The 16,363-nt window shown below is 46.2% G+C and overlaps 1 protein-coding gene across 6 annotated transcripts in view; it reads right to left on the bottom strand.

Annotated features, from left to right (window-relative positions):
* The window catches only part of LOC122924807, an 83,019-nt gene that overhangs the window by 56,724 nt on the left and 9,932 nt on the right, over positions 1–16,363 (bottom strand). For all 6 annotated transcript variants that reach the window (XM_044276252.1, XM_044276254.1, XM_044276249.1 and 3 more), the window contains exon 2: positions 14,647–14,724. The gene's annotated coding sequence lies outside the window, so the exon portion shown is untranslated. The remainder of the gene's footprint in view (positions 1–14,646; positions 14,725–16,363) is intronic.

Below are 16,363 nucleotides of genomic sequence, written 5' to 3'. Positions count from 1 at the left end.
ACGTGTGAATGGACCCTTAGTCTTTTTGTATTCAGCAAACGGTTTGCAAGCTTTCTTGTGCATGACCTTTAGAAGAGGCTTTCTTCTGGGACAACAATATGGTCTGAGCACTGAAACGTTGCCCTCCCAGCCCTTTAAATTCTGCAGCAATGCTGGCAGCACTCATATGTCTATTTTGAAAAGCCAACCTCTGTTTATGACGCTGAGCACGTGCACTCAACTTCTTTGGTTGACCACGGCGAGGCCTGTTCTGAGTGGAACCTGTCTTGTTAAACCGCTGTATGGTCTTGGCCCCCGTGCTGCAGCTCAGTTTCAGGGTGTTGGCATCTTCTTATAGTCTAGGCCATCTTTATATAGAGCAACAATTTTCTTTTTCAGATCCTCAGAGAGTTCTTTGCCATGAGGTGCCACTGCCATGTTGAACTTCCAATGACCAGTATGAGAGTGTGAGAGCGATAACACCAAATGTGACACACCTGCTCCCCATTCACACCTGAGACCCTGTAACTCTAAAGAGTTACATGACACTGGGGAGGGAAAATGGCTAATTGGGCACAATTTGGCCATTTTCACTTAGGGGTGTACTCACTTTTGTTGCCAGCGGTTTAGACATTAATGGCTGTGTGAGTTATTTTGAGGGCACACCAGATTTACACTGTTATACAAGCTGTACACTGACTACTTTACATTGTAACAAAGTGTCAGATCTTCAGTGTTGTCCCATGAAAAGATATAATAAAATATTTACAAAAATGTGAGGGGTGTACTCACTTTTGTCAGATACAGTTATGGCGGTTGTATCATGTTGCCAATGGGTTAAGGGACATCCTAGGTTGCAGGTGCATGTGGGCTGTGTTATGTTAGAGAGCCCTCTGCCACTTAAAGGACATCTGTCATCAGATTTGTACCTATGACACTGGCTGACCTGTTGCATGTGAGCTTGTCAGCTGAAGGCACCTGTGTTGGTCCCATGTTCATATGTGCCAGCATTGCTGAGAAACATGATATTTTAATATATGAGTAGGGATGAGCGAACTCGAACTGTATAGTTCGGGTTCGTACCGAATTTTGGGGTGTCCGTGACACGGACCCGAACCCGGACATTTTCGTAAAAGTCCGGGTTCGGGTTCGGTGTTCGTCGCTTTCTTGGCGCTTTTGTGACGCTTTCTTGGCGCTTTTTGAAAGGCTGCAAAGCAGCCAATCAACAGGCGTCATACTACTTGCCCCAAGAGGCCATCACAGCCATGCCTACTATTGGCATGGCTGTGATTGGCCAGAGCCCCATGTGACCCAGCCTCTATTTAAGCTGGAGTCACATAGCGCCGCCCGTCACTCTGCTCTGATTAGCGTAGGGAGAGGTTTCGGCTGCGACAGTAGGGCGAGATTAGGCAGATTAACTCCTCCAAAGGACTTGATTATTGATCGATCTGCAGCTGTGCATCATTGAGCTGCTGATACTCAATTGCTCACTGTTTTTAGGCTGCCCAGACCGTTTGTCAGTCACATTTTTCTGGGGTGATCGGCGGCCATTTTGTGTCTTGTGGTGCGCCAGCACAAGCTGCGACCAAGTGCATTTAACCCTCAATGGTGTGGTTGTTTTTTGGCTAAAGCCTACATCAGGGTGAAGCTGTCACACCAAGTGCATTTAACCAGCAATAGTCTGTTTATTTTTTGGCCATATACTACATCAGGGGCAAGCTGCGCCCGTCACCAAGTGCATTTAACCCTCAGTAGTGTGGTTGGTCAAGCTGTGACACCAAGTGCATTTAACCAGCAATAGTCTGTTCATTTTTTGGCCATATACTACATCAGGGGCAAGCTGCGCCCGTCACCAAGTGCATTTAACCCTCAGTAGTGTGGTTGGTCAAGCTATCACACCAAGTGCATTTAACCAGCAATAGTCTGTTCATTTTTTGGCCATATACTAAATCAGGGGCAAGCTGCGCCCGTCACCAAGTGCATTTAACCAGCAATAGTCTGTTCATTTTTTGGCCATATACTACATCAGGGGCAAGCTGCGCCCGTCACCAAGTGCATTTAACCCTCAGTAGTGTGGTTCGTCAAGCTGTGACACCAAGTGCATTTAACCAGCAATAGTCTGTTCATTTTTTGGCCATATACTACATCAGGGGAAAGCTGCGCCCGTCACCAAGTGCATTTAACCAGCAATAGTGTGGTTATTTTTTGACCATATCCCAGTCTAATTCTGTCACTAAATCCATACCGGTCACCCAGCGCCTAAATACTAGGCCTCAAATTTATATCCCGCTAAATCTCTCGTTACCGCTGTCCTGTTGTGGCTGGGAAAGTTATTTAGTGTCCGTCAAAGCACATTTTTTGTTCTGGGTTGAAATACAATTCCCAATTTAGCAATTTCATAATTTAGTGGTTCCTGCTATATCAGAGCTATTTGAAATCTATCCCTAAAAGGGTATATAATATTCAAGGTGCACATAGGGTCATTCAGAATAACTTCACACACACGCTACTGTGCATTTCCAAGTCTAATTCTGTTAGTAAATCCATACCGGTCACCCAGCGCCTAAATACTAGGCCTCAAATTTATATCCCGCTAAATCTCTCGTTACCGCTGTCCTGTTGTGGCTGGGAAAGTTATTTAGTGTCCGTCAAAGCACATTTTTTGTTCTGGGTTGAAATACAATTCCCAATTTAGCAATTTCATAATTTAGTGGTTCCTGCTATATCAGAGCTATTTGAAATCTATCCCTAAAAGGGTATATAATATTCAAGGTGCACATAGGGTCATTCAGAATAACTTCACACACACGCTACTGTGCATTTCCAAGTCTAATTCTGTCACTAAATCCATACCGGTCACCCAGCGCCTAAATACTAGGCCTCAAATTTATATCCCGCTAAATCTCTCGTTACCGCTGTCCTGTTGTGGCTGGGAAAGTTATTTAGTGTCCGTCAAAGCACATTTTTTGTTCTGGGTTGAAATACAATTCCCAATTTAGCAATTTCATAATTTAGTGGTTCCTGCTATATCAGAGCTATTTGAAATCTATCCCTAAAAGGGTATATAATATTCAAGGTGCACATAGGGTCATTCAGAATAACTTCACACACACGCTACTGTGCATTTCCAAGTCTAATTCTGTCACTAAATCCATACCGGTCACCCAGCGCCTAAATACTAGGCCTCAAATTTATATCCCGCTAAATCTCTCGTTACCGCTGTCCTGTTGTGGCTGGGAAAGTTATTTAGTGTCCGTCAAAGCACATTTCTTGTTCTGGGTTGAAATACAATTCCCAATTTAGCAATTTCATAATTTAGTGGTTCCTGCTATATCAGAGCTATTTGAAATCTATCCCTAAAAGGGTATATAATATTCAAGGTGCACATAGGGTCATTCAGAATAACTTCACACACACGCTACTGTGCATTTCCAAGTCTAATTCTGTCACTAAATCCATACCGGTCACCCAGCGCCTAAATACTAGGCCTCAAATTTATATCCCGCTAAATCTCTCGTTACCGCTGTCCTGTTGTGGCTGGGAAAGTTATTTAGTGTCCGTCAAAGCACATTTTTTGTTCTGGGTTGAAATACAATTCCCAATTTAGCAATTTCATAATTTAGTGGTTCCTGCTATATCAGAGCTATTTGAAATCTATCCCTAAAAGGGTATATAATATTCAAGGTGCACATAGGGTCATTCAGAATAACTTCACACACACGCTACTGTGCATTTCCAAGTCTAATTCTGTTAGTAAATCCATACCGGTCACCCAGCGCCTAAATACTAGGCCTCAAATTTATATCCCGCTAAATCTCTCGTTACCGCTGTCCTGTTGTGGATGGGCAAGTTATTTAGTGTCCGTCAAAGCACATTTCTTGTTCTGGGTTGAAATACAATTCCCAATTTAGCAATTTCATAATTTAGTGGTTTCTGCTATATCAGAGCTATTTGAAATCTATCCCTAAAAGGGTATATAATATTCAAGGTGCACATAGGGTCATTCTGAATAACTTCACACACACGCTACTGTGCATTTCCAAGTCTAATTCTGTTAGTAAATCCATACCGGTCACCCAGCGCCTAAATACTAGGCCTCAAATTTATATCCCGCTGAATTTGAATACAATACATTGGGCCAAATAATATTTTGTTGTTGTGGTGAACCATAACAATGAGGAAAACATCTAGTAAGGGACGCGACGTGGACATGGTCGTGGTGGTGTTAGTGGACCCTCTGGTGCTGGGAGAGGACGTGGCCGTTCTGCCACATCCACACGTCCTAGTGTACCAACTACCTCAGGTCCCAGTAGCCGCCAGAATTTACAGCGATATATGGTGGGGCCCAATGCCGTTCTAAGGATGGTAAGGCCTGAGCAGGTACAGGCATTAGTCAATTGGGTGGCCGACAGTGGATCCAGCACGTTCACATTATCTCCCACCCAGTCTTCTGCAGAAAGCGCACAGATGGCGCCTGAAAACCAACCCCATCAGTCTGTCACATCACCCCCATGCATACCAGGGAAACTGTCTCAGTCTCAAGTTATGCAGCAGTCTCTTATGCTGTTTGAAGACTCCGCTGGCAGGGTTTCCCAAGGGCATCCACCTAGCCCTTCCCCAGCGGTGAAAGACATAGAATGCACTGACGCACAACCACTTATGTTTCCTGATGATGAGGACATGGGAATACCACCTCAGCATGTCTCTGATGATGACGAAACACAGGTGCCAACTGCTGCGTCTTTCTGCAGTGTGCAGACTGAACAGGAGGTCAGGGATCAAGACTGGGTGGAAGACGATGCAGGGGACGATGAGGTCCTAGACCCCACATGGAATGAAGGTCGTGCCACTGACTTTCACAGTTCGGAGGAAGAGGCAGTGGTGAGACCGAGCCAACAGCGTAGCAAAAGAGGGAGCAGTGGGCAAAAGCAGAACACCCGCCGCCAAGAGACTCCGCCTGCTACTGACCGCCGCCATCTGGGACCGAGCACCCCAAAGGCAGCTTCAAGGAGTTCCCTGGCATGGCACTTCTTCAAACAATGTGCTGACGACAAGACCCGAGTGGTTTGCACGCTGTGCCATCAGAGCCTGAAGCGAGGCATTAACGTTCTGAACCTGAGCACAACCTGCATGACCAGGCACCTGCATGCAAAGCATGAACTGCAGTGGAGTAAACACCTTAAAACCAAGGAAGTCACTCAGGCTCCCCCTGCTACCTCTTCTGCTGCTGCCGCCTCGGCCTCTTCTGCTGCTGCCGCCTCGGCCTCTTCCTCCGCCTCTGGAGGAACGTTGGCACCTGCCGCCCAGCAAACAGGGGATGTACCACCAACACCACCACCACCACCTCCGTCACCAAGCGTCTCAACCATGTCACACGGCAGCGTTCAGCTCTCCATCTCACAAACATTTGAGAGAAAGCGTAAATTCCCACCTAGCCACCCTCGATCCCTGGCCCTGAATGCCAGCATTTCTAAACTACTGGCCTATGAAATGCTGTCATTTAGGCTGGTGGACACAGACAGCTTCAAACAGCTCATGTCGCTTGCTGTCCCACAGTATGTTGTTCCCAGCCGCCACTACTTCTCCAAGAGAGCCGTGCCTTCCCTGCACAACCAAGTATCCGATAAAATCAAGTGTGCACTGTGCAACGCCATCTGTAGCAAGGTCCACCTAACCACAGATACGTGGACCAGTAAGCACGGCCAGGGACGCTATATCTCCCTAACTGCACACTGGGTAAATGTAGTGGCAGCTGGGCCCCAGGCGGAGAGCTGTTTGGCGCACGTCCTTACCGCCGCCAAGGATCGCAGGGCAACATTCTTTGCCTCCTGTTGCCACCTCCTCCTTCTCGGCTTCCTCCTCCTCTTCTTCCACCTGCTCATCCAGTCAGCCACACACCTTCACCACCAACTTCAGCACAGCCCGGGGTAAACGTCAGCAGGCCATTCTGAAACTCATATGTTTGGGGGACAGGCCCCACACCGCACAGGAGTTGTGGCGGGGTATATAACAACAGACCGACGAGTGGTTGCTGCCGGTGAGCCTCAAGCCCGGCCTGGTGGTGTGTGATAATGGGCGAAATCTCGTTGCAGCTCTGGGACTAGCCAATTTGACGCACATCCCTTGCTTGGCGCATGTGCTGAATTTGGTGGTGCAGAAGTTCATACACAACTACCCCGACATGTCAGAGCTGCTGCATAAAGTGCGGGCCGTCTGTTCGCGCTTCCGGCGTTCACATCCTGCTGCTGCTCGCCTGTCTGCGCTACAGCGTAACTTCGGCCTTCCCGCTCACCGCCTCATATGCGACGTGCCCACCAGGTGGAACTCCACCTTGCACATGCTGGACAGACTGTGCGAGCAGCAGCAGGCCATAGTGGAGTTTCAGCTGCAGCACGCACGGGTCAGTCGCACTACAGAACAGCACCACTTCACCACCAATGACTGGGCCTCCATGCGAGACCTGTGTGCCCTGTTGCGCTGTTTCGAGTACTCCACCAACATGGCCAGTGGCGATGACGCCGTTATCAGCGTTACAATACCACTTCTATGTCTCCTTGAGAAAACACTTAGGGCGATGATGGAAGAGGAGGTGGCCCAGGAGGAGGAGGAGGAGGAGGAGGAGGAGGAAGAGGGGTCATTTTTAGCACTTTCAGGCCAGTCTCTTCGAAGTGACTCAGAGGGAGGTTTTTGGCAACAGCAGAGGCCAGGTACAAATGTGGCCAGCCAGGGCCCACTACTGGAGGACGAGGAGGACGAGGATGAGGAGGAGGTGGAGGAGGATGAGGATGAAGCATGGTCACAGCGGGGTGGCACCCAACGCAGCTCGGGTCCATCACTGGTGCGTGGCTGGGGGGAAAGGCAGGACGATGACGATACGCCTCCCACAGAGGACAGCTTGTCCTTACCCCTGGGCAGCCTGGCACACATGAGCGACTACATGCTGCAGTGCCTGCGCAACGACAGCAGAGTTGCCCACATTTTAACCTGTGCGGACTACTGGGTTGCCACCCTGCTGGATCCACGCTACAAAGACAATGTGCCCACCTTACTTCCTGCACTGGAGCGTGATAGGAAGATGCGCGAGTACAAGCGCACGTTGGTAGACGCGCTACTGAGAGCATTCCCAAATGTCACAGGGGAACAAGTGGAAGCCCAAGGCCAAGGCAGAGGAGGAGCAAGAGGTCGCCAAGGCAGCTGTGTCAATGCCAGCTCCTCTGAGGGCAGGGTTAGCATGGCAGAGATGTGGAAAACTTTTGTCAACACGCCACAGCTAACTGCACCACCACCTGATACGCAACGTGTTAGCAGGAGGCAACATTTCACTAACATGGTGGAACAGTACATGTGCACACCCCTCCACGCACTGACTGATGGTTCGGCCCCATTCAACTTCTGGGTCTCTAAATTGTCCACGTGGCCAGAGCTAGCCTTTTATGCCTTGGAGGTGCTGGCCTGCCCGGCGGCCAGCGTTTTGTCTGAACGTGTATTCAGCACGGCAGGGGGCGTCATTACAGACAAACGCAGCCGCCTGTCTACAGCCAATGTGGACAAGCTGACGTTCATAAAAATGAACCAGGCATGGATCCCACAAGATCTGTCCGTCCCTTGTCCAGATTAGACATTAACTACCTCCCCTTAACCATATATTATTGGACTCCAGGGCACTTCCTCATTCAATCCTATTTTTATTTTCATTTTACCATTATATTGCGAGGCTACCCAAAGTTGAATGAACCTCTCCTCTGTCTGGGTGCCGGGGCCTAAATATATGCCAATGGACTGTTCCAATGTTGGGTGACGTGAAGCCTGATTCTCTGCTATGACATGCAGACTGATTCTCTGCTGACATGAAGCCAGATCCTCTGTTACGGGACCTCTCTCCTCTGCCTGGGTGCTGGGCCTAAATTTATGAAAATGGACTCTTACAGTGGTGGGTGACATGAAGCCTGATTCTCTGCTATGATATGAAGACTGATTCTCTGCTGACATGAAGCCAGATTGTCTGTTACGGGACCTCTCTCCTCTGCCTGGGTGCTGGGCCTAAATATATGCCAATGGACTGTTGCAGTGGTGGCTGACGTGAAGCCTGATTCTCTGCTATGACATGAAGACTGATTCTCTGCTGACATGAAGCCAGATTGTCTGTTACGGGACCTCTCTCCTCTGCCTGGGTGCTGGGCCTAAATATATGCCAATGGACTGTTGCAGTGGTGGCTGACGTGAAGCCTCATTCTCTGCTATGACATGCAGACTAATTCTCTGCTGACATGAAGCCAGATTGTCTGTTACGGGACCTCTCTCCTCTGCCTGGGTGCTGGGCCTAAACTTATGAAAATGGACTCTTACAGTGGTGGCTGACGTGAAGCCTGATTCTCTGCTATGACATGAAGACTGATTCTCTGCTGACATGAAGCCAGATCCTCTGTTACGGGACCTCTCTCCTCTGCCTGGGTGCTGGGCCTAAATATATGCCAATGGATTGTTGCAGTGGTGGCTGACGTGAAGCCTCATTCTCTGCTATGACATGCAGACTAATTCTCTGCTGACATGAAGCCAGATTGTCTGTTACGGGACCTCTCTCCTCTGCCTGGGTGCTGGGCCTAAATTTATGACAATGGACTGTTGCAGTGGTGGGTGACGTGAAGCCTCATTCTCTGCTATGACATGCAGACTGATTCTCTGCTGACATGAAGCCAGATTGTCTGTTACGGGACCTCTCTCCTCTGCCTGGGTGCTGGGCCTAAATATATGCCAATGGACTGTTGCAGTGGTGGCTGACGTGAAGCCTGATTCTCTGCTATGACATGAAGACTGATTCTCTGCTGACATGAAGCCAGATTGTCTGTTACGGGACCTCTCTCCTCTGCCTGGGTGCTGGGCCTAAATATATGCCAATGGACTGTTGCAGTGGTGGCTGACGTGAAGCCTCATTCTCTGCTATGACATGCAGACTAATTCTCTGCTGACATGAAGCCAGATTGTCTGTTACGGGACCTCTCTCCTCTGCCTGGGTGCTGGGCCTAAATTTATGACAATGGACTGTTGCAGTGGTGGGTGACGTGAAGCCTCATTCTCTGCTATGACATGCAGACTGATTCTCTGCTGACATGAAGCCAGATTGTCTGTTACGGGACCTCTCTCCTCTGCCTGGGTGCTGGCAGGGCCGGACTGGGGGTAAAAACCAGCCCTGGAAAAAGTTGCATACCAGCCCCACAGCATTGCGTCATTATTTACTTGTTTATAAAAGGGAAAGCGTTCATTTTAAAACATGTCTAAACACGAATATGAACTTTGCCCCATGATAGCTCTTTTGTAGAACCCCTATTGTTCATATTATCACCGTAGACCAGCTTTTCCCAACCAGGATGCCTCCAGCTGTTGCAAAACTACAACTCTCAGCATGCCCACACAGCGTTTGGCTGTCAGGGCATGCTGGGAGATGTAGTTTTGCAACAGCTGGAGGCATCCTGGTAGGGAAACACTACAGTAGACCATTATCCATGGGTACAGACTCAGAACTAAGAATAATCAAAGAACTTTAAAGAATGTAAGACACCGTTTCAAACTCTTACTTTATTTTAGTTACTCAACACACACAAAACCAGTAGATGATGAATAGTGCAAAAAAAAACTTAAGAGGGAAAAAAAAGTGCAAAGAAACCCTTTGAGGTAAAAAGTGCAAAATGTTAAACTAAACAATAATCATATAGTTTAACAGTTCAAATAACATTTTTGACCCAAAAAAAGTGCAATTATGTTGCTGTTAATTCTATAAAAGTACAAAATGTGCAAAAAACTTTCTATAGAAGTCATAATAACATCCCCATTTCAGAAAAGAACAAAACTTTTCTAAGATGCACCAGTACCATGGTAAGCAACCCAACACTTTTCAGAAAGAAACATAGAAACATTACTCAAAAAACCAATCACGCTCCTATCACTATTAGCCTCAGACAGCCTATACATGCTGGAATCGCTTAGATCTCCGCATGTACTGGCTGCCTGGGCATGATATAAAATGTTAGTGCTTTAAGCAATCACTCCTATCATGCCCAGGCTGGCAGCCGGCAGTACATGCGGAAATCTAAGTGATTCCAGCATGTAGAGGGTTTTTACAAAATCTCTCAGTAAATAGGCATTTAGTATAAGCCCTGTATGCGCTGGAATCACTCAAATTCCAGCATTTAGAGATCAGTATTTCCAAGTATCTGGAAACTGTCATTAAAAACTGGCATTGGTACATCCCTATTAACTAGTCCATTGACATGCTTGTTGTGTTATGTAAGCAACATCCCTTGAAGCAAGCTACTTTTTGAAGCCAAAACATCAATGATGGTGTCATTGTTTAGTCCAACCAAGGCATCTTTTTCCACGGACATCAGCATAAAGGCCTCTAAATGTGGTTGGGAGAGGGAATTTCGAAGCCTGTTTAAGATAAACTTAAGTTTCGAAAAAGACCTTTCACATGCTACTTGGGAAGAGGAAAGTGTCAGGGTTAATTTGTATGCATTGAAAAGTGAACAATATGCTAGACTGTACAAGTTGAAATGCAGTAAAACATTGTAGCAGCAGGCTATACAGCTCTTACAAGTCTTGCACTTTCCACTTTTCTCGCTAACATTTGAGTTTAGTTGTCCCTCAGTTTCAGAGATAAGATGAGAATGGATGGCGTCTTCATCTTGACCTTCATTGTTGGCATCTGTGTACTCTTCATCAAGAGACATTTTTAATCGGTGCCACTTAGATGCAAAATCAAGAAGTTCACTTTGCAGTTTCTCTTTAGTTGCCATAGAGTCAAATCTAATTACAAGGCTGCTCAGTCGTTCAAGTGCATTGTTGGGAAGGTGTGCTAAAATGTCTTCAAAATGCTTGGGATCCAAACATGCCAAATCTGCAAACAGCTGACCATGTGTAGTAAATCTGCTCTGCAAACTATTAATAATCTTGTCTATGGTCACATTGTACACCTCCACCCTGAACTGATCATCCGCCAACAAGATTGGTTCATCTACTGCAAGCTCACCAGCCATTCTTTTCTTCCGTTGTATCCTTCGCAGTGGTGGAAAGTCTTCCTCAATCTCAACTTTGCAGTCAGTTGTATCCAACCTGTTGTTAGCCCAGACTGCAAACTTCTTTGCAGCATCTTTAATCATTTTAAAATCACGATCATGTTTTTTTAACATATCGACGGTTTCTGTCACCATCCGGTATGCCTGCAGTACATCCATACCCTGTGTGGTATTTTGGAAAATGAATAAGTACAGCTGTGCTGTTACAACTATGTTGAATTTCTTAAGGGAGTCCAAGTAAGTTCCAGCCTTGTATCTTATGTCAGCATTAAACCGATCAGAATGTGATATCTCTGTCATGGTCTGGATCAAATCAACATACAAGGCTTGACTTGGATCATTAAAGGAACCAAACACTTTTTTAAGTACTGCATCTCTGGACCACCATCTTGTTTCTCCTATCACAGAAAGCGATCGAAATCATTCTTCATGACACTTTTCCCGCCATACATTCATCCTGAGATAGGATTCGCGGAGAAAGACAGCACATGAATTTAACAAACCAAACAATGATATTGCCTGAACAGATATCTTTGTGACATCCATCATCACCAGATTTAGTACATGTGCATAGCACCACACATGGATCTGGCCAGGTGCTTTCTTACTCAGCCATGTGCTGAACCCATTGTACTGACCCTGCATATTAGAAGCTCCATCTGTTGAGTTCCCAACACAGTTGGTAATATCAATATCCAAGGATTCCAATACATTGCTGACCATTTCACACAAAGCCTGCCCTGTAGTGGATGTGCAAGTCACCACAGCGACCAGACGTTCATGGACCACATCTGTGACATACCGAATTATTATTGAACACTGGTCTGAGACATTTATGTCCTGAGTTGTATCCAGCTGTATTGAGAACATGCCGGCGTCTCTGATCTCTTGGGCAATACCTTTTTTCAAAAGTGCTGAAATTACACTGATGATATTGTTCACTGTAGTTTTTGAAATGAGTGTAACAAATCCGCCACGGCCTTTGCTACTCGTTGCACTTTCATGCTGCTTTTTACTTTTTTTGATGACTACATCAAGATGATTTTTTAGCAAGGGATCAAACTTGCTTAGGAGTAGCAAAATCTCTAAGAAATTTCCATGGTCCAACTTTTCATCATCTAAAGTATATGCTGCTTCAGTTGTTGCACGATAGCTTAGGCCTCTTTTCCCAATCAGCTTGATGGTTTCAATCACTCTTTCAAGGATGGCACGTTTTCGCTTTACTTCCTCTTTTCTGGCTGTTGTTTGTTTCTCAAAGAAACGACTGGATATGTCCATATTCTTTGATCTCATTAATAAATATTCAGCGCTATTATTGTGGAGGTTGCTTCTTTGGTGCTCTTCAATTCTCTGATACATGTGCTTTTCATCAATGCAACCATCAACAAAAGCACTGCTGTCTGTCTTTCTACTGAAAGCAAGACACACCGTGCAGAAGAAAGCACCATATCCATGGTAATATGTCAACCAGTAACACTTCTGTCCATCTCTCCTCTGATACAACTTTTTTGAGGTGAAAGGAAGTACATCTGGTTGACATGGATGAAACGATAAGAAGGTATCCACATTTTCTGATTTTGGTCTGATAAACCACATTTTGTCATCAACTGTGTCAGGCGCACTCTCCTTACTGGGAACTACTTCTGGAATTTCTTCCCCTCCTAATGATTTTCTAGCAATTACTTCTTCAAGTTCTTCATCAGTTTCTAGCGCAATAGCAGCTCCAATACAGTGGTGACTATGTTCTCCTTCATCAGCATTAATATCTTCACTTACACTGCTTTGCACAGTACTATGCATTGCTGTGCTGCAGCTAGCATCGCTGTCTTCATGTGGAGATGCAGGTAGATCCTGCTTTTTTGCCACTATCTTGAACAAGCTACTAACTTTTTGACATTGGCTTGCATCTTGTTCTAAAAGTCTTTTTTTTTTTCACGTTCTTTTTCTGCACCTCCTTTCTGTTTCCTTTTTCCTTCGCCTGTCTTATCCATAGCAATATGAGATTCACTAAAAAAGAGATAGTTGCTTAAACAAAAGTATGTATGAACTCAGCATCATGCTAGGGGACAGAGAAGCCTGACATTTCATTTACCGGGCTTCCATACTGTTACAAACTTGATGTTGTGGGCGTCCTTTGACTCAAAGGGCACAGCGACAAGTCTGCAACATGACGGAAGTTGGGCAAATCAAATGTCAGGCTTCCCTGGCAGGCTGTAGTGATAGGAGCTTATATAGTAGAAGCCTGGTATTTGATTTACCAGCTTCTGTCATGTATGGTACAGCTGTGCCCTTTGACCTCAGGGCACTAACCTGTGCATAATTATTTTACAGAAGACTGGCAAATCAAATGCCAGGTTTCTACTCATACTGACTGACTGCAGGGTATGGCCTGGCTGACCCACAAGAATATTATAGGCTTGCAGACCGGCCCAGGAGTTTTTGGCTTTGAGTGGCCAAACACAGGCTGATCCTAGGGTCATGCAAAATTATTTCTTGGGGTCCCCCTAGGTCGTGGCTATCTTTATTAACTTCACCCCTTTACAAATGTCTTTTCCATATATGACAATAAATTACAAAACTACAACTCCTATCATGCCCTAAAAGAGAGTTGTAGTTTTGCAAAAGCCAGAGAGCCACAAGTTGGGGAATACTGATGTAGAGTGTGACGACATGGTGATGAGTTTATAAGTTAAATGTGTATTGGTATCGAGTTGTGTTTGAGTGCGTTATGCTGTATAACATGGATATGAAAAGACTATCAGCACCGTCCCTCATTATCTCCCATTGTTCTCTGAGGGAGCTTAGAACAATGACATTCTGGCCAGCTCGTTACGAGGGGAAGCCCTGTGGTGTTGAGCAGACCGATCTGTAGATGTGATGGGATTATAATCTGATCTCATCACTTGCTGTATAAAAGTTTGTGCAGTTTCTCAATAAACCAGAGTCCCAACCAGTGACTGGGAAAACTGGGAGCTACAGATCAGTGGGTTCCAATATCTCATCAGCAAGGAAGAAGACAGCGGCGGACATACTCATCCTGAGTACGGGGGTCCGTCATATAGAGTATTACCAAGACTACAAAAAGTCACGAGTCACTAGTAGACATGCTTCAGTGTCTGATTAACCCCCCAACAGCACTAAAAGTGTTAACGTATGTTAAGACAAATTTCTACACATACATATCACCAATATACTGTTACTGACCAAATCCTGTATACTGAGACCAATGTTACCACTAATACCAGTATACAAGAAGAAATATTATCACCATTATACTGTTACTGACCAAATCCTGTATACTGAAACCAATGTTACCACTAATACCAGTATACAAGAAGAAATATTATCATCATACTGTTACTGACCAAATCCTGTACACTGACCATTATTTTCAATAATACCAGTGTACAAGGTATACCGGAGCACTAGGACCACTACAATTACCCCCGCATAGTGACTGGATACTAACACCACACTGTAACTAAATAAAATCCACTAAACAAAGACCAATATGACCATATACTGGAAAATACTAGCACTACACAGATTCTGCAAACCATAAGTGATTAAAAGTTCATATTTAAAATTATCGACTCACAGAGCGACTTCTCAGGGTGAATCAAAGGTTACGTCTTCTTTGATTGGAATCAGTCTCTTTTTCTGGCCTCCGCAGAATCTGCAAGACAAATATTTTAGGCTTCTCATTCCAGCACCATCCCCACCTCTTTACAAACTCCCAATATACATGGCGACACAGAGAAGGGGAGTCTGTACTATATGACAGCACAGATGGGGGACCTTGTACTGTATGGCGACATAGAGGGGTATGGTGACATAGAGGGGGGAGCTTGTACTATATGGCGGCAGAGGCGTGGGGCCTGTACTATATGGAGGGACAGAGTGGGGGTGCCTGTACTATATAGCGGCATAGAGGGGGGGGGGTCTTTACTATTTGGTGGCATAGAGGGGGGCCTGTACTATATGGGGGCACAAAGGGGGAGTCTGTACTATCTGGGGGGACAGAGGGGGGTCTGTACTGTATTTTTGGGCACAGGGTACTGTACTATATGGGGGCACATGGGGGGGCTGTATGTACTACCGTATTTTTCGCCCTATAAGACGCACCTAGGTTTTTGAGGAGGAAAATAAGAAAAAAAATATTTTGAACCAAAAGGTGTGCTTTTGGTGGGTTTTGAACTAATTGTGGTCTGTGGATGGCACTGTTATGGGGGGGATCTGTGGATGACGCACTGTTATGGGGGGATCTGTGGATGGCACTGTTATGGGGGATCTGTGGGTGACGCACTGTTATGGGGGATCTGTGGGTGACGCACTGTTATGGGGGATCTGTGGGTGACGCACTGTTATGGGGGATCTGTGGGTGACACACTGTTATGGGGGATCTGTCGGTGACACACTGTTATGGGGGATCTGTCGGTGACACTCATGGGGGATCTGTGGGTGACGCACTGTTATGGGGGATCTGTGGGTGACGCACTGTTATGGGGGATCTGTGGGTGACACACTGTTATGGGGGATCTGTCGGTGACACTCATGGGGGATCTGTGGGTGACACTTATGGGGGATCTGTGTGTGACACTTATGGGGGATCTGTGGGTGACACTTATGGGGGATCTGTGGGTGACACTTATGGGGGATCTGTGGGTGACACTTATGGGGGATCTGTGGGTGACACTTATGGGGGATCTGTGGGTGGCTCTTATTGGGCTCTCTGGATGGCACTGTTATGAGGATCTGTGTATGACAGTTATGGGGGGATCTGTGGATGACACATATACAGCATCTTATGCTATGTGTCATCCACAGATCCCCTCCATAAGTGTCCCTGTAGTGAATGACCCTCAATGCACGGGCTGGGGGTCGCATCTGGTTTTATAATGACAGCAGGGCCCGTGCAGTGACTGTATTCTACTATACGGGCCCCGCTCACTGTATAATCGTATCTCTAATAGTAAATTGTTATGTACATAATCGCATAATGAGCGCAGTGTATTACTTACAACTACAAGCGATCGCCGCTCAGTGCAGAGAGGAGGGAGAAGGCAGGCCGGCAGGACAGGCGCTGGCAGCGTTAGTCATACATCATGCGCCCACGCCGCCTGCTTCATTCATAAAGTGGGCGGCGCAGGCGCATGACTAACGCTGCCAGCGCCTGTCCTCCCGGCCTGCCTTCTCCCTCCTCTCTGCTACCTACCGAGCGGCGATCGCTTGTAGTTGTAAGTAATACACAGCGCTAATTATGCGTTTATATGCATAACAATTTACTATTAGAGATACGATTATACAGTGAGCTG

Source organism: Bufo gargarizans, chromosome 1, assembly GCF_014858855.1.
Source record: "Bufo gargarizans isolate SCDJY-AF-19 chromosome 1, ASM1485885v1, whole genome shotgun sequence".
NCBI classification, from domain to species: Eukaryota; Metazoa; Chordata; class Amphibia; order Anura; family Bufonidae; genus Bufo; species Bufo gargarizans.
Note: the sequence above shows the minus strand (reverse complement) of the source record. Positions and strands in the feature narration are given on the sequence as shown.